At 47.1% G+C, this 17,729-nt stretch overlaps 2 long non-coding RNA genes across 3 annotated transcripts in view; one reads left to right on the top strand and one right to left on the bottom strand.

Annotated features, from left to right (window-relative positions):
- LOC119245252 (uncharacterized) overlaps positions 1-15,185 on the bottom strand; it is a 45,976-nt gene extending 30,791 nt beyond the window's left edge. For both annotated transcript variants that reach the window (XR_008550820.1, XR_005125235.2), the window contains exon 1: positions 15,104-15,185. This is a non-coding gene — a long non-coding RNA (uncharacterized LOC119245252). The remainder of the gene's footprint in view (positions 1-15,103) is intronic.
- Positions 15,186-15,346: 161 nt separating this feature from the next.
- Positions 15,347-17,729, top strand: part of LOC119251200 (uncharacterized) — a 32,817-nt gene continuing 30,434 nt past the window's right edge. The window contains exon 1 of the long non-coding RNA XR_005126488.2: positions 15,347-15,431. This is a non-coding gene — a long non-coding RNA (uncharacterized LOC119251200). The remainder of the gene's footprint in view (positions 15,432-17,729) is intronic.

The raw sequence follows: 17,729 nt of genomic DNA, 5'->3' as shown, positions 1-17,729 counted from the left end.
TTTGAGGATGGCATGTGCCCCTCAGCTTCTCTGACAAGTAAGTTAATGATGTGTAAATAAATCCTTAAATGTCCTCAGGACTCTGCCATTTGAAAGAATCCTATTAGAAACTTCAGGTTCTTTCTGAAGTGCAAATAATTACCTCGTTATTAAACTGGCCTGAAGTTTTATACGGGGCTTTCTGGAGCGCAGCAAAACCCCTACTAGAGCTCCGGGCTTTCCTGTAGCTGCGCTCACGGTCTTCCAGAGAAGACAAGGGTAGAAACAGCCTCGAAAACCTTATATTTTTTCAAGAAGAGTAGGAGGAAGATCTAAAATAGTTAGGTCTGGCAGCTTAATCTGGGTTGGCTGTTTTTGCCAGCAATCTGTAAAATGTGTTTTTCAAGGATAAGAAGTTTGGGTCCCAGCCAATGCTCATGTCTGTTATCAGCAGGAAGATAAACGATCCTTTAACCCACTGCTATGCTCTGTTTACCTTTGTGCTTGAACATGAACACCATACCTGCTACAGGCCCAGAGCTGCTAAGAGTGTATGCTTTCCTCCTTCCAAACAGAACCTTCATGTCCCCAGCTGGGTGAGCATGGCAGGGCCACCTCTGCTAGGGTGAAATGCCAAACCAGCCAAACCAGCTTTCCTTCCTAGGATTTGTATTTAGTTTTTCTTGCCACCTAAGCTCAGGAAAAGGGGTTGGAATACTCTTGCTTTTTAATGCCCACAGAGGTCATTTCTTAAGAATATATATATATATGTGTTTACAAGGTACTGGTGGCTGCCAACCACAGATATTCTCTGGGGAGAGAACTCTGCTAGAATTTGGCCTTTATTATGCAAAACTTCATATTAACATGTAGCTGTAGCTGTTCCGCCCTCTGCTCTGTCGATCTTAAGACGATGTCTGCTGAACCACGTTTCCTGTTTCCTGTGGAACTTACCACAGCAGTTCTGAAGGTGTCAGAGCTCGGGGCTAAGGCATTCAAAGGGAACAGTATTGGCAAAATGGCAGAGCACCTCGACCCTGCTCCTGACATAGTCTTCCTTCCCTGCTCCCCAGGAAAGCTGTTTCCTCGGGGCTGGAAGAACAAGGGTCCCAGTTCCTTTGCTAACTGCACAAGCAGTGCTTCTTCACAGACAACTGGGCACATGCCATTTAACTCCTTCCTATCCCTTCCACTTCCCCCCCACCCCCCACCCCCCCAGTCTCCAAGCTTCTTACTTCCTCCTTTCCCATTCAAGGCCAAGTGGACAGGCTCAGCTGAGAGAGACAGAAAAAGACTTTGACTAAGCAGCCATGAAAGAGTTAAAAAGGGACAGCGAGTGAATGAGTCACCTGCTCAGCCCAGCTTCCCCAAATGTTGCTTCTCAAACTGGGGTTTGAGTATCTCGGTCAGGGTTGTTGTAAACATATTGTAAAATTTGGTGGGTGTACCCCCACTAGCAGGCATGAGAACAAAGGCTTTTCATAGTCTCTCAAAAGTCTGGACAGGCTCCTGCCTGTAGCCCATGCAGGATCTGCTGCCTGAAGGTAAAGCCAGTCTTTGCACACCCGCAGATGACCAAGAGTCCATGAAGGTTTAACAAGGGGTACCCGGCCTTTGTGTCTCTGCAATGCATTCTTTAGAAAGGAAGAGATTCAATCCTGCATTGCCTCCTCTAGCATCAGCATATCTTTAAGTCAAGACAGTCTAGATCTAGAAGCTCTCCTATCAAGAATTACAATTCTTAAAAAAAAAAAAATTATAATTCTTTATCTTGATGACTCACTGTGTTACCTAAATAAACTAAATTCAAACTTGTGTTTATTAGAACAACCCTCACAGTTCAAATCCTCGCTTTGATCATCTAATAAACTCTTTGTCTAACTATCATTCAGTCTTTATTTCCAGTTGACGCTGTGTAACTGGCAAGGGGTGGGGTTGGAGTGGGAGATAAGAGGAGCTACAGAATCAAAATGGCATAATCTCTTACTTATACCGAAAGATTTGGAAAGAAAAACTTCAGTTTTTTTAACTTGGAAGTCAAGACAAACCTCTTTTTCTGAAGTTGGGTCTAGCTAAGTCCCTTCATGAATGAGGCTTAAGACAGTGGCAGCAGCCCTTCTGCCCACCTGTGCCAATGCAGGTATTTCTTTTAACAAACCTGACCCTTTCAGGGGCAGCTTTTTTTTTTTTTTTTTTTTTTTAAGATTTTTTTTTTTTTATTTGTTTATACAAGCACTGGGTACAGTCAGAAGCGCGGGAGGGTGAGAGAATTCACCAGAGACAGAGCGGGGAGCAGAACAGGCAGAAGGACCAAAGTACACTGCTGAGGGGAGCAGCGGGCGGCAGGAGAGGTCTGCGCGCCATGTGGGACCCTCCTCCGGTGGCCGGGGAGCAGCGGGGGATTGAACTGGGCCGCAGAGACTGGGGGCAGCTTCGCAACCCAGCGCTCAACCGCTGCGCCACCGGGGAGGCCCGGGGCAGCTTTTTCTGCCCGCTGTGTGTATGTGGGTGTCCTTTATTCTTCTCCCCCTTTTTATAATAAATCTGCCCTTTTGGATATTTAAAAAAAAGTGGTTTAAAAAGGCCCAAAATAGGGCTAGGATTCCTGCCTAGCATCTGTTCACTTAATCACTCATTCCTCATGAGCTCATTGAACTCCTCTCACCTCTCAGATGAAAAAGGTGCTGTTGGGCCTTCCCGGTGGCGCAGCGGTTAAGCGCTGGGTTGCGAAGCTGCCCGCAGCCTCTACAGCACCAGTTCGACCCCCGGCTGCTCCCTGGCTGCTCCCCGGCCACTGGAGGAGGGTCCTGCATGGCGCGCAGACCTCTCCTGCCGCCCGCTGCTCCCCTCAGCAGTGTACTTCGGTCCTTCTGCCTGCTCTGCACCCCGCTCTGTCTCTGGTGGATTCTCTAACCCTCCTGCGCTTCTGACTGTACCCAATGCTTGTATAAATAATAAATAAATAAATAAATAAATCTTTAAAAAAAAAGAGAAAAAGGTGCTGTTCTCCTCTCAGGGAGCTTGCAGTCCAACTAGCAGGAGACAACTTAATGATGGGGGCCTTAGTGTGAAACTGGGACTCTGACAGGGGTCAGCAGGGCTGTTAGGGAACCTCAGGGAAATCAAAAAAGAGGTAGTGAGCTGGGGTTTGGGTAAGGAAGGAACTCTACTAAGTAATTGCATTACCCTGGTCAAGGTCCCCTGCCCATCCTCAACTCTATTTCCTTACCTGCCAGATAAGGTTCCTGGAGGGGTCAGGTTGGACTCAAATTAACTGGCTGGATATGTCTGTGTCTCCCTTTGCCTGCACCTCTGCAGAGCATGATGCTGGTGAGAGAGAGCCCAGCCTGGGAGCACCACTGGTGGAGGAGTTAGCGTTACGCCAGGCTCATTCTGGTTCCAGGAGCTAAAGTCATCCACTGCTAACCCCAGTTGTCATAGATTGCCTGTGAGCAGAGAGCAGTGTGCTGGCAGCACTGGCTGTGAAGTCCTGCCAACTGAGTGTAACCAGCAGACCTGGAGGAATTCAGGGCATGTTCTCACCAGAGGAACCAGAGTTGATTCTGGTTGTGGCAAAGGTGCTAAAGATTTGTTCCAGGATGGTGAGCACCACAGCCAGCCTCGCCCTGGAAAGCATGCCTGGGGCACCCTCGCACTGCAGGCCTCGCTTCCCATTTGAGCAGTCCCTGAAAGGGTCCTCACCTCATCTGGGCAGCTGGCCTAGATAAGTGCAGGTGAGGGAATTTCCCACCCCACTCCCCTGCCAAAAACATACAACATTTTGTGTAAATGTAAAACTCCTGCCTTAGAAATGCACTTATTCCTGCCTTAGAAATGCACTTATTCAACATATTATAAGGAGTTCAATTTTTTCAAAGATTTATTTATGCACTTATTCAGTGTTATTTTTTCAAAGATTTATTTATGCATACAAGGGGTACAGGCCAGTGGTACGGGAGGGTAAGAGATTCACCAGAGACAGAGTGGGGAGCAGAACAGGCAGATCTAAAATACATTGCTGAGGGGAGCAGCAGGCAAGACAGGAGAGGTCTGCTGCACCATGTGGGTCAGCTCCCTGGCTGGGGATCAGACTCATACTGCAGAGGCTGCCCAATAGCTTGATAGCACTGACTTTAACCTCTGCCTCACCAGGGAGGCCCAGGAGTATTATTTTCAAGACTAACAACTAAGTCCCTCTCAGGAATTCCTGCCCTTCTGCAAGATTTAGCCCCCATAGCCTCTTCCTGTCCATTCAGATTATATCTGGGATGCTTCCAATATCCAGAGGATGTAACACCACCATTCAGTGTGATCGATGATGTAAAAGTAAGAAATTAAACTACTTAGAATTGAGACCATAAAATTAAGATGGAAATAGTTGAGAAAACATTCATAGAACTAAGGGTAGAGGCCATGGGATTATGTGAAGCCCCACACTGTGCAGAGCCTGGCCCTGAGGTCCACTTAGGGCTGGGGGGAGACAAACATGCCTACAGATAAATTGCAGGACTGTGCTCTTAAGCTGAGTACGAAACTGGCCATGACATGGAAAGCAAGAAAAGACTGAAGGAAGAGGCAGACCACTCCAGACTGGACCACTCCAGACGTTTTAATGAGCAAGGGAACTTACTGATGAGGCTTGTCTTGCCTGACTGCAAGACAAATAATCTCTGCACCTGCCCAACAAATGTTAGAGTTTATATAAAAACCTTAACTGGGTTCAGTCACATATACTGTTCAAGTGATCTCACTACCACATTGTCATCTCAAGGCTATGTTCTTGGAGCAGTTTCTGGGAGTCAGGAAGACAGGCAGAATGAATATTCCAAACACAGGGAAGGGGATAAGGAGCCTCAACTGCCCCAGTCCAGGTTACAGGCGAACCCATGATCATGGCCTCTCAGTGACCTCCTCAAACTCCAGGGTCAGAAAACCAATGACAAAATGCTGTTACTTTGGCTGCTGCTATTTCTAGGAGTAATAAACTATCCTGTCCCTGACCCAGGACTTTCATGTCTTCTACCAACATACATGAAATGGCGCAGGTTAATTTATTAATCTATAATTAGGGTACAATCTCAGGTCATTCACAGTCTCACAGCACTAGCCTTGCAGGGACAGGAAGCAGTGCATACAAAGGCCCAGAGACCCTAGGGCACCCAGCGGTCCTAGGAATTGTTAGATCACAGTGACTATGGCACATACTTGGGGCCTGGGGTGGCAAGTAATCTCTTCCTTCAAGTTTCTGCTCAAACATTGCCTCATTAGAGTGACCTTCCCTAACCAAGCCATGTCACCTAGCATCCCATGTCACTGTCCCAATATCATGCTGTTCTTCAACATTTATGTTTATGCATATGCTAGTTTATGCATATACACATATATCTGTTTATTTCTGTTTTTTTTTTTTTTTTTTTGTGGGACCCTCGCTGGTGGCCGGGGATCGAACTGGCGCTGCAGAACTGGCTGCGGGCAGCCTCGCAACCCAGCACTCAACTGCCATGCCACCAGGGGAGGCCCTTACTTCTGTATTTTCTGTCAAGATGTAAATTCCATAAGAAATAGACTTAGTTTTGTTCACTGATGTGATCCTATCACTTAAGGACAGTGTCCAAGAGATGAGGCTGGCAGGCTGGATCATGAGTTAGGTTCTGGGTCAGAACACATAAGCTTAATTCACAGACCATGTAAATTCTGGAGCTCAGTCCCCAGTGGCCCAGGATATTATGTTACCTATATTGTTACTATTTTATTGAAAGTCAAGAGGATTTAGGGGAAAACACATCAGTGGACTTGAAAAATTATTCTCATACACTTAAGAAGACTTTTGCGGGCCTCCCCGGTGGCACAGCGGTTGAGCTCTGGATTGCGAAGCTGCCATCAGCCTCTGCAGCGCCAGTTCGATTCCTGGCTGCTCCCCAGCCACCGGAGGAGGGTCCCACATGGCGCGCAGACCTCTCCTGCCGCCTGCTGCTCCCCTCAGCAGTGTACTTCGTCAGTCTGCCTGTTCTGCTCCCTGCTCTGGCTCTGGTGAATTCTCTTGCCCTCCCGCACTTCTGACTGTACCCAGCGCTTGTATAAATAAATAAATAAATAACTCTTTAAAAAAAAAAAAAGAAGACTTTTGCATGCTTCCCAAGGACCAGCACTGGGAAGGAGTTAGACCCCAGAGGAAGGGAGCCCATGTACCTAGAGATGAGTGTTGAGCAACTTAGCCTATGGCTCTAAGTTGAGGAGATGAGTTTCCTGTATCACAAATGGAAAATATTTCCATTTCTGTGTAATCATCCTCACATAGTAAAGTGATGCATCGGCAATACCGCACTGACAAATGGAAGTTGTGGAGCAAGCTGCACAATGCAGGATGCTGCTGAGCAAGCAAGATCCTGGCCTTTTTATTGATAGAATAATCATACAAGGGTAGGAGGATAAGGAGAAAAAGATGGGTGAAACTAAAGAATGTGTTTTTGTCAGTTAAGGCTTTGGGGGCACATGAGTCTCCTGACCAGGTAATTCTGATCTGCTTGATGACCAAGTGTTGTAATCAAAACCATACCTCAACCCCCCAGCCATGGTTCTAATCTTATCAACAAGGCATTCCACTGATCAGCTTCTGGGGTCCCTTGTCATACATTGGCCCTTACCACCCCACCCTGCTTCCCGGGTGTTCCCGGTCATACCTTGTGATGTGTAAGTCGGGAGTATGTTTGATGCATCTGTCCTCAGGTCCCCCCAGGCATTCCCAGCCATACCTTGAGATGCATAGCCTTTCCAGAGTGATCAAGATTTCTGCTCTTGATTGATTTGATAGGAAGATTTGGCCCCTATGACTGATTGGCTGGGCATTTGTGACCTTTGTATAGGAACTGCAGGTAACAATAATGGTGGCCGAACAGGACACTTAAGTCTAGCAGACCCACAGTAAATCATTCTCCACTTGGATTCAAATGAAAGGGGTAACTTACTAATTTCTCTTAAAGAACTTTTTATATCCTTGATTCCTGATGACTACATCACCCTGTCATAGACAACATTGTTCTTCTAATTCCCTTCCCAAACATTTCTCAATGCTCAGGCAGTTTTTTCCACTAGTAAATGTTAAGATTCCTAATGCTAGATTCCTTCCCAAGCATCCCAAATTTCAGAGGAGAAAGAGAATTCTCATCAATTAAAACTTGCTACATACCAGATGTTATACGAGGGAATTTATATCTATTTCCTTATTTAATCTTTTCAGCAACACAGAGGGATATTATTGTTATTCCCCTTTGACAATGAGTTAACAAGCACAGAGAGGTTAATTAACTTGCATGAAGTCATACAGCAGGATCAGGACTGATCTCAGAAACATCTGACTGAAGTTCCAGCACATACTCTTAGAGACAGAATGTGTCTCACCACACCTCCTAGCTTGGCCTAAAAAAGTGTTGTCTTTCAACTATAAAACACTGTTAAAAGAAATAGAAGAAGACACAAAGAAATGGAAAGACATCCCCTGCTCATGGATTGGGAGAATAAACATTATTAAAATGGCCATCCTCCCAAAAGCAATATACAGATTCAATGCTATTCCAATCAAAATTTCAATGTCATTCTTCAAAGAAATAGAATAATTATTGATGAAATTCATATGGAATCACAAAAAACCCCGAATAGCCAAAGCTCTCCTGAAAAAAAAAGAAGGGAATGGAGGCATCACACTCCCAGACTTCAAACTATACTACAAAGCCATAATCATCAAAACTGCATGGTATTGGAACAAGAACAGACATACAGACCAAAGGAATCGAATAGAAAATCCAGAAATAAACCCACAGATTTATGGTCAACTAATCTTTGACAAAGGAGCAAAGACTATGCATTGGAGCAAAGAAAGTTTGTTCAATAAATGGTGCTGGGAAAACTGGGTTACTACATGCAAAAGAATGAAGCTTGACCACTACCTCATACCATACACAAAAATCAACTCAAAATGGATTAAAGAACTAGACATAAGACCTGAAACCATAAAATATATAGAAGGAAATATAGGTGAAACACTACGTGATTTGCACATCAAAGACATCTTTACAGACACATCACCCAAAGCAGTGATAGTGAAGGCAAAGATAAACAGCTGGGACTACATCAAATTAAAGAGCTTCTGCACAGCAAAAGAGACAATAACAAAAACAAAGAGAACCCCACCAACTGGGAGAACATTTTTGCACCCAACACTAATGATAAAGGACTGATCACAAAAATCTGCAAAGAGCTGACGAGACTCAACAACAACAAAGAAAATAATCCAGGGCCTCCCCGGTGGCGCAGCGGTTGAGCGCTGGGTTGCGAAGCTGCCTGCAGCCTCTGCAGCGCCGGTTCGTTTCCCGGCTGCTTCCCGGCCACCGGAGGAGGGTCCCACATGGCGCGCAGACCTCTCCTGCCGCCCGCTGCTCCCCTCAGCAGTGTACTTCGGTCCTTCTGCCTGCTCTGCTCCCCGCTCTGGCTCTGGTGAATTCTCTCACCCTCCCGCGCTTCTGACTGTACCCAGTGCTTGTATAAATAAAATAAATAAATAAATAAATCTTTAAAAAAAAAAAAAATAATCCAGTCAAAAAATGGGCAGAAGAGCTGAAAAGAAACTTCTCTGAAGAGGAAATGCAAATGGCCAACAGGCATATGAAAAAATGTTCAACATCACTTGTCATCAGGGAAATGCAAATCAAAACTACCATGAGATACCATCTTACACCAGTGAGAATGGCACATATTAAAAAAAACTAGCAACAACAAATGTTGGCGAGGGTGTGGAGAAAAAGGAACTCTTCTGCACTGTTGGTGGGAGTGCAAACTGGTCCAACCACTATGGAAAGCTGTGTGGAGATTTCTGGACCTACTAAACATAGAATTTCCATATGATCCAGCAATTCCACTCCTAGGTATTTACCCAAAAGACACAGAAACATCAATTCCAAAGAGCACCTGCACCCCTATGTTTACAGCAGCACTGTTTACAATAGCTAAGCTTTGGAAACAACCCAAATGCCCAAAAATAGATGACTGGATCAAGAAGATGTGGTACATCTATACCATGGAATATTACTCACCATTCAAAAAAGATAAACACATGCAATTTGCAGCAACATGGATGGCGCAGGAAGGGATCATGCTCAGCGAAATAAGCCAAAAAGAAAAAGAAAAATACCGGATGGTCTCACTCATAACAGGAATCTAGAAAACTTAAATAAGGGACCAGGAAAATGAATAACTTTAAGAAAGTGAAAATCAAAATCAACAAAAAACTATGAACCAGAGACACTTTTAGGGGGGCGGGGGCGGGAGGGGAGGGATTGGGGTCAGAATGGGGGGGCTGCAATTGTATGGGGAATATAACAATAAAATTTATTATTTAAAAAAAAAAAGTGTTGTCTTTCAAATGACTCTGGGGAATTCCACTGGGCTTTTTAACTTTATTATATGGAATACAATCATAGCTCTTGAGATTAAAGTAATGACCGACCAGAATCACATGTGGTCCCATGCTAAAAAAAATTAAAGTGACACCAGAGTACTCTGGGGACTTCTAGAAAGATGCAGATCAAAGGGGAGTGACTCAAAGGCATGCAAATACCCTGAGCTTGCTGACCTGTGACAGTGGTTAGTGCTCCAGTTACTAGTGAGCAAAGCTGGTGTGGGGGATGAGTGGAGGAAGTTTTGAAGGAGTCACACACACCCCCAGAAGGCCCTGAGGAACACAACCCATTAGGGGGAGTCCAGGCACTGTCTGGTAGGACTGTCAGCCTTGCAGGGCTCTGATTAGCCTGTCTCTCCTTCCAGAAGCCCCCACTATTGTTCTTGGTAGCAGAGCCTGCATAATTTCATGCTTCCTAATTTCTGAGGATAGTGAATCAATCTCCCCTCCTGTTTGTCTAGAAGAGTTTATTTAGATTAACGCCTCCAGGGAGAGTCATAGAAAATCACTTAAGAAAACAAGAGATTTGTAAGCGAACATTCTGTGTTTATGGTGTGGAATAATTCGTAGCTGGCATGGGGCACTTGAGATTGGGAGAAGCCTCTAGAGGGTGAGCAAACAGGCCACAGTTTCACTCTGGAATAGAGTCCCACTCATCCCAGGACACTGGGCTTCAAATAGGAACAGTGGGCCCTGGAGGCAGGCACCCAGGCCTGAGGAGCAGGGTGAAGAGTGACTTACCCCCCTTAGACATACCTAGAATGTCTCAGGTAAAGCCTAAGTCACCTAGGGCACCCGGTGGAGTGACCTTCTCCCAGTACACTCCACCGGGAGGCCTGGAGCTTCTGGAGGTATGGCCCTACCATAGGCAGTTTGCTTTAAATGGCAAAGGATTTTGGACTTGAGACCAGAGAGAGGGCACCCTGTGAAGGGCAGGGCTTGTAGGATAGTGAAGCCCAGCTGCTGCACGAGGCAATGCCCTACCTGATGAGTGTCATGCAGCCGTCCCAGGACTGGTAGATTCTTTGTCGATTCTCACAGACGAGAAGAGGATTTTGGAGCCCTCCTCTTTAATTTGATCTTTAATTCTGAATCAGGAGACAGACCAGCCAGCAAACCAACAGCAACTGAGCCCACAGCCTCAGAGGGACACAGCCCTCACACCAGAGTGGAGGGGCCCCTTTCACCCCTGCTTCTGGGTCCAGGTGTCCATAATCAGAGGTGTGCGTGCCCCGTGCCCATGCCTTGGCCCTGGCATCCTGGGAGGAATGCAAGATGCAGGGGGTAGCAGAGGCCAGCAGCCAGAAGGCAGAAAACAGCCTGATTTAACTCCATTTTCCCTACAATGAGATTCCCAAAAGGCCTTGCCCTCCAGTCCAGTCAAACAGCGGGCAACGGTCTGGGGGCAAGCTGCTGGGTCTGGCAGCCTTGAGCAGTTCTCTCTTTTACAAAGAGAAAAAGGAAAGAAAGCCTACGGATGCTGGCCTGGCTCCCAGAACAGAGGCAGTTGAGAAAGTGGAAACAGCTGCTCCCGGGCCTGTGAGCTTGGCTATAAGGCAGGTCAGCCCCGGTGACTCCACAGCAAGAGGCCGAGCCCCAGGCGCTGGTTCCTGGGCCTGGCCCTTAGTTGCACAATCACACTCACTCCACCCCTTCAAGGCTCAGCTCACGCATGGAAGGAGCAGAAAAAGCAAAGAGCCCTTTGGGAGTAAAGTCCTGGCTGAAGCTTTAAGTAACATCATCATAAATGACTGGGGCCCACTGGCTTGGGTCTGAGCACTGACACCCATCAGAGCAGCTGCGGGGGCAACCCAGTCCTCACCAGTCTCTCATGCCCCTCTGTGAAACCTAAAGTGAGGACACCCCTGCGGGGCCCCTGTGGCATGCTCTGGGTTCACCCCACCCCCAGAGGCCTGACCTTACCTCCTGCACTTTTCATAGCCCTAGCAGTGCCAGGATGAACAGGTACTTAGGAAGTATTTATTGCCTGGGTAGTAATGAGCCCTGTCAGAGCCCATGATTGGGGTCCAACACATCCCAGTTCTAGTTGGAGCCATGAAGCTGAGATAAATGCCTCCGCCTCTTTAAGACTCAGCTTTCTCAGACGTAAAATGTGGCTAATATTTCACAAAGCTGATGGGTGGGTTAAACCAAGTAACATATGGCAAGCAGGAGGGGGCATCATCAGTGAGAGTTCCCTTTTTCCAAGCAACTGGAATTCTTGATCGCTTCTCTCTAGAGAGACCTTGAGAAGTTGCTGGCGCCTATAAGGGCAGGGACCTTATTGGTTTTTAGGGTCACATCTGTCACAATGGAGGGCCGTGGCCCAGCTGCTGGGCTCACACTCAGCTCTGGGAGGGGCCTTCCTCCTCCAAGGGGAGGGGGCAACGGGTGCATCGAGGCTCTGTTTAAACACAGCATGGAGTGAAGCCCCCGCCCCCCCCAGGGCCTCCCTGCAACCCAATCTTCAAACATCTGCTCTCTCTGCTCTCTCTGCTCCTCCCTTCTCCCCTCCTCTCGTGCCTCCCCAGCTTCTCACCTGTTGGCAGGAGCAGAGAAAAGGGTGGGGCTGATTTTACAGAATAATATTTCTGGAACAGAGTGGAGGGTTTGTAATACATGTGGCCTGTTCTAGTGAGTAAGAATTTTAACTCCTGATTGCCCTAAATCTAAACATGCCTCATGGTAATTCCTTCTGGTGGGAGCCCCGTGTTTCAGTCACCTCAAGGGTGGTGCATGTGCCATCACTTTAGATTACAAAGCACACAGGGGCATTGTAATCTGGGATTACAATGTTTCCTGGGATCCTTGCCACAGATCCAGAGGAGGGGGCTAGGCAGAAAAAGGAGAACTTAGCCCCATTTTACAAAGACATTTATCCCCAGAGAGGTTGCACAACTTGCCCAAGGACACACAGCTTATTATTGGAAGGACTGGAACTCATTCCCTCCTGCCCCTACCCCTCGTCTGGATTCAGCTTCCTGTCACTATGGGAGGGAAAGGACATGGAGAATAACTTGCACACCTTCCCCCTCCAACACCACCACCACACTTTGGAAAGAGACAGAATGTGCAGGAGGGGTGCCTTCTCTAGTGTCTGCGACTACCTTCTGACTGGCCCCATGCATATCCAGGGCAGGGTCTCACTTAGGCCTTGTTTTGTTGAGGTCCTGAGCAATGAAGCCCCAGAGTGCTTTCTGTCTCAGGCTGGTGTGGGCTGAGGCCTGAGCCCCACACCCAGCAGGCTTAAGGGCCCACCAGGCAGCTGTTGCCAGGACCAGGACCCTCTGCACAGAATGAGCATTTCAGATACACCTGAAAACTCCTTCATCACCCCCATGTCAGAGGCTATGAACCCCTCCTCACTGTGGTACCTTCTAGGGGCTGTTGAGTGTAGAGAAGTATCTGGGCAGAGCTAGGAGGTATACAAGCAAAGATATCTGAGCTCCAGGGTTTGGGGTTCAAATCCTACTCCCTTTCTTAGCAGCTGGGTGTCTTGGAAAATCACTGAAGCTCCCCAAGGGCCAGTTTTCTCACCTGGAAATGGGGTAGTCATCACACCTACCACATAGGATGTCCATGATTTAAGAGAAATGATGCTCAGAGATCAGGGGGAGCAATACATGACTTCAAGTGGAAGTCACTACTCGATGCCGAGGGGCATTTCCACAGTGTGGTGCAGGCAGATGGGGGTTCCTCTCAGGGACACTTAGCACTGTGAATACATCATAGGCTTCACTTTTTATTTTGTGCACGTACTGTCTGTCCACGTGGAGTATTATTTCCACGAGGGCAGGCAAATTTGAGAGTATTTTGCTCCCTGATGTTTCCTCAGCACCTGGAAAACTGCCTGGTACATAATGAAAGCTCGATTTGTTGAGTGAAAGAAAGAGAAAAAAAGAAAGAAGAACTGTAAAAGAAGTCAAATCTCCTTAAGAATGCAGCTGACGCCTTCCTGGTGGCACAAGGAGTTAAGTCGCAGCACTATGAGGCTATCCTCAGCCACTGCAGGAGTTCTATCCGGGCCAGGGAGCAACCCATGCGGCGCAGCAGACCTCTCCTGACTTGCCCGCTGCTCCCCTCAGCAGTGTATTTCGTCAGTCTGCCTGTTCTGTTCCCCGCTCTGTCTCTGGTGGATCCTTTCACCCCTTGCACCTCTGGCCTGCATTCCATCTCTTGTATGTATAGATAAATAAAATAAATCTTAAAAAAAGAAAAAGAAAAGATGGTCCTTGAAGTCCTGTTGGCCAGGCCGATACCTGGGAGATGAGCCAAGAGAAGACATGGAGACAGGGCGTGGCAGGGGGGTCTACCTGAGAGCAGTGGCGACAGGCAGGACAGGGCAGGGATCTGACTTGGGCTTGGGTGGGATGACAAACCTCTGCAGCGCCCAGGGCCTGCTTTCCCAGGGAAAGGGCTGGAAGCTATGCAAGGAGATTGCTCAAGGACCAGAAAGTCTACCCCAAAGGAAATATCTCATCAAGGTCTTGTTTTGCATTTTCCTGGCTATAGACAAGGTCGCATCTCCACCCATTTACTTAGCCCTACATGTATTCTCTCGTTTTTTTTTTTTCCTACTGAACTGTTTGTTTCCCGCTCCCTCTACCCTGCCAGCACGTGATATGTTCTTACTGTATCAAAAATATTAATATGCTATATTCTTAATTCTTTTTTTTTTTTAGAAGGGTAGGTCAGTTGACTTGACCTCTTTTTTTTTTAAGATCTATTTATTTATTTACACAAGAACCGGGGTACAGGCCAGATTCGCGGGAGGGTGAGAGAATTCACCAGAAACAGAGTGGGGAACAAAACAGGCAGACTGACTAAATACTCTGCTAAGGGGAGAAGCAGGCGCAACAGGAGAGGTCTGCTGCGCCATGTGGGACCCTTGCCGGCCAGCCGGGATCAAACCGGCGCTGCAGGGCCTGCGGACAGCTTCATAGCGTGGGGCTTAACCGCCTGCGCCACCTGGGGAGGCCCTGCTATATTCTTAATTCTAATCCTTTGTCATTTCTGTGTCACATATTTCTTTTTTTTTAAAGAGGTATTTTTATTTAAGCATACATACAAGAACTGGGGTACAGGCCAGAGGTGCAGGGGATGAGAGGATTCACCAGAGACAGAGTGGGGAACAGAACAGGCGGATCTACTGAAATACACTGCTGAGGGGAGCAGCGGGCGAGGCAGTAGAGGTCTGCTGAACCATGTGGGTTGCTCCCTGGCTGGCCAGGGGATCAAACTCGTGCTGCAGAGGCTGTGAATAGCTTCATAGGTTGCATCTTAACCCCTTGCACCCCTCGCACTCTTAGCCCAGTTTGTGGTTAATCGTCTGAGTTTCCTCAAAGTACTGGGGTTGAAATGTTACATTTTATGATTTATGATAATATCTGTCTTGTTTAAGAAATTCTTCCCTACTTCTGAGAGGTTCAGTTCTATGTGGCTACAAGATCCACAAAGGAGCTATGCTGTGTAGGGTTCAGGCTCGTGTCCTAGGGGTGGCAGTTCTGGTTGTGCCTTCAAGGTGGGGAGGGGGGAACCACCATGAAAGGGGCCTGCACAAGCTTAGGAAGGCCATTGCTGTCACCCTGCAGACTGACGGGCACTGGACACAAACTAGTGCTCCTGTGCTCCCCCCCCCCCCGCCGCCCCGGTAGTATGAAAGGCCCAGTGTACCTGAGGTAGAGGTGACAAGGCCCAACAGATTGGATGCTGCATCCACCTGGCAGTACTCAAAATGCTGTGACCAGCACAGAAAAGTCTGCTCTCCACATGACAGGATCTGCCAGGGACCATCGCATCGCTTATGACAAACCCTCCTGTCAGGGCCACAAAGCAGCGCTTTGTGATGCCATGGAAGCCTGCGTCCTCCCAGTGATGGGCTCCAGGCCGAGCTGGTCAGCCCAGGCCACTGTGGACAAAGGAGCCACAGTCGGGTCTGGGCGAGCAATGGAAGTCAGTATGGAGAATGGCAACAAGAGGCAAACTCCCTGACTGTGGCCAGGTCTGCACACGCCTCTTGAGGAGGGTGGCAGGGTAGGGCGTGATTCAAAAGCCAGGATATAGGAGACTTGCAGAGTCTGGCCAGCACCCAGGCTCGCTCCACAGACAACCTACTGGGCCTGATTTTCCTGTTCTCAGTCTCCCACGCCTACCAGGAGGCTCCTGATAAATATTCAGTAGCTCTGGCCCCTCTAGCCAGAATCCTGGAGTTCCTCTATAGGCAGCATTGCCTAAGCAAGGGGAAATTTAAAATACCAATAGCAGACATAGTAGTGTCCAGGACTCACTTTTCCTTTTTCTCGCTCTCTTTTAAAAGATGCTGAATTAAAAATTTGCATCTTCCCTGTCAGGGGAGCGAGCCTCAGTTTCCATCTGCAGTTGCACCTGAACAACCCCACGGCTTGTCTCACTGCTGTCTTCATGCTCTGCCTGCTCCCCTCTCACCTCACACACCCCACTTCCTGCCCATGCATCTGTCCCTCGTCCACCTGTCATAGACTTCTCCTAACCCGGGTGTCCCCTCTCTCTCTCACCACAGACCAAGGTTCTATCCATTTTGATTTTAAAGATTCCCATTTAGCTTAAACTAGATGACACACACCCTGACATTAGGCGAGACAGAGTCCAAAATATCACACCATCTATTAGACTTAGGTAACCACCAGTGGGTAAGAAACTGGAGAAATATGAAGACCAAAGTGACTATGAATTCAGTCACTACATGAAGTACTGCTCTATTTTGTCAAAGGAGTAGCTAAGTAGTGTTGAAAGTCAACAGAGCATAGATGTACAAGGTTTGTTGTTTGCTCAGCCTACAGGCAGTGGAAAGTATGTTTGGGTTTGCAGGCTCCTCATGAAAGCTCTGGATTCTTGAAGGGCCCCCAGTGTCCCCAGTGGCAAGTCAGGGCATTCTCTGTGTGCTGAGAAAGCAGGGCTTACAGACTCAGGTCTCCAGGGCAGCTGGTGAGAATGTGGATTTGGTCCAGGCTACCTGCTGCTGAGCAAGTTCTCAAGTCTGATCTTGGAAGAAGGTTGGGTTAGAGTTAGAAGTTCTTTACCCTTTTTGGATCATAGATGCCTTACAGTGAGCTTTGGAGGTTCACCCTAAAATGTATATTTTGCAATTCAGTGGATCCCTAGAATCCTGAAGTTCCTTCATAGACATCATAAACCCTGTATGGCAAACAACGGGTTGAAAGATCTCCAAAGTTCTTCCAGGTCTAGATAGCTTATGATTTGCTTAGAGCCTGTTGGATTTCGTTCTCTGGCAGAACTGTATTGAGGGTGAGGGTAGGGTAGTCTTCTTCCATCACCAGCTTGTGTGGTCAATGTTGACTATCAAGAGTGTCTTTGTGCCACCTTGTGTATCTGTCCTGAAATTGCACCTTTTCTGGAGCCTAGTTCAAGTCCACTTCTCTCCACCCCAAACTCTCTTTCTACCACTCTCACAATTGCTTACTCTGATTTAGCCAATTGGGGGTGATAACATTCCTGTCTCAAGGTCTTGGCACTGACCATTGTCACTGCCTGGTGGTCTGGTTATGCAAGTACAGTTGTACTGTTATTATATGAACCAAGAGAAAAAAAAACAGATTTTTATAATGATGCTTATTCACATTTGGCTTACAACAAAATATCATATTAGTACATTAAAAACTTTAAAAATTTAATAATTTTTCAAAATTATATAAATTAAAAACTAAAATAAATTAAAACTTAAAAACAAAAAAAATGTTTGAGGTGACTTTGGGGAGAGGTTAATAAAGATGTAGAGGGCATCTTAGTCAGTTGGCACTACGTTTTGCTACAATAACAACTAACCTCAGCAACTCAGTGGCTTAACAGTAACAGAAGTATTTACACTGAAGTTGCTTTTCACTGTGAGTCAGCTGTGATTCTATGAGGCTTCTTTGTTGTAGGATAGAGGAATCATTGAGCAGTCTTCTCACTTTTAGCCCCTTCAAGGAGAAAGTGACACTGAATGAAGGAGCCCTCATGTTAATAGCTTTGATGAGGAAAGGAAGTCTAAGGGGTTGTGGAGAAGGCACCTCTCCAGCATTAGGGATGGTAGACTCTGCTTTCCCAGAGCAGGACTGAAGCTATCACTGTCCCAAAGCAGAAGTGCACTGCAGCCATGTGGGAGGGATGAGAGTTGCCCAGAGTGTCCCCTACCTCACATACACCTGCACTCAAAAGTTCCCAGGATTGCACAACACCCAAACCTTCTGACTCCAAATACAACAAAGTGGAGTAAGAGAGCTTATGGGTTCCACTACGAGGCTCCAAGCTTCAGACAAAG

Source organism: Talpa occidentalis, unplaced genomic scaffold, assembly GCF_014898055.3.
Source record: "Talpa occidentalis isolate TD23 unplaced genomic scaffold, MPIMG_talOcc4v2.1, whole genome shotgun sequence".
NCBI lineage: Eukaryota > Metazoa > Chordata > Mammalia > Eulipotyphla > Talpidae > Talpa > Talpa occidentalis.
This window is presented reverse-complemented; position numbering and strand designations above follow the sequence as displayed.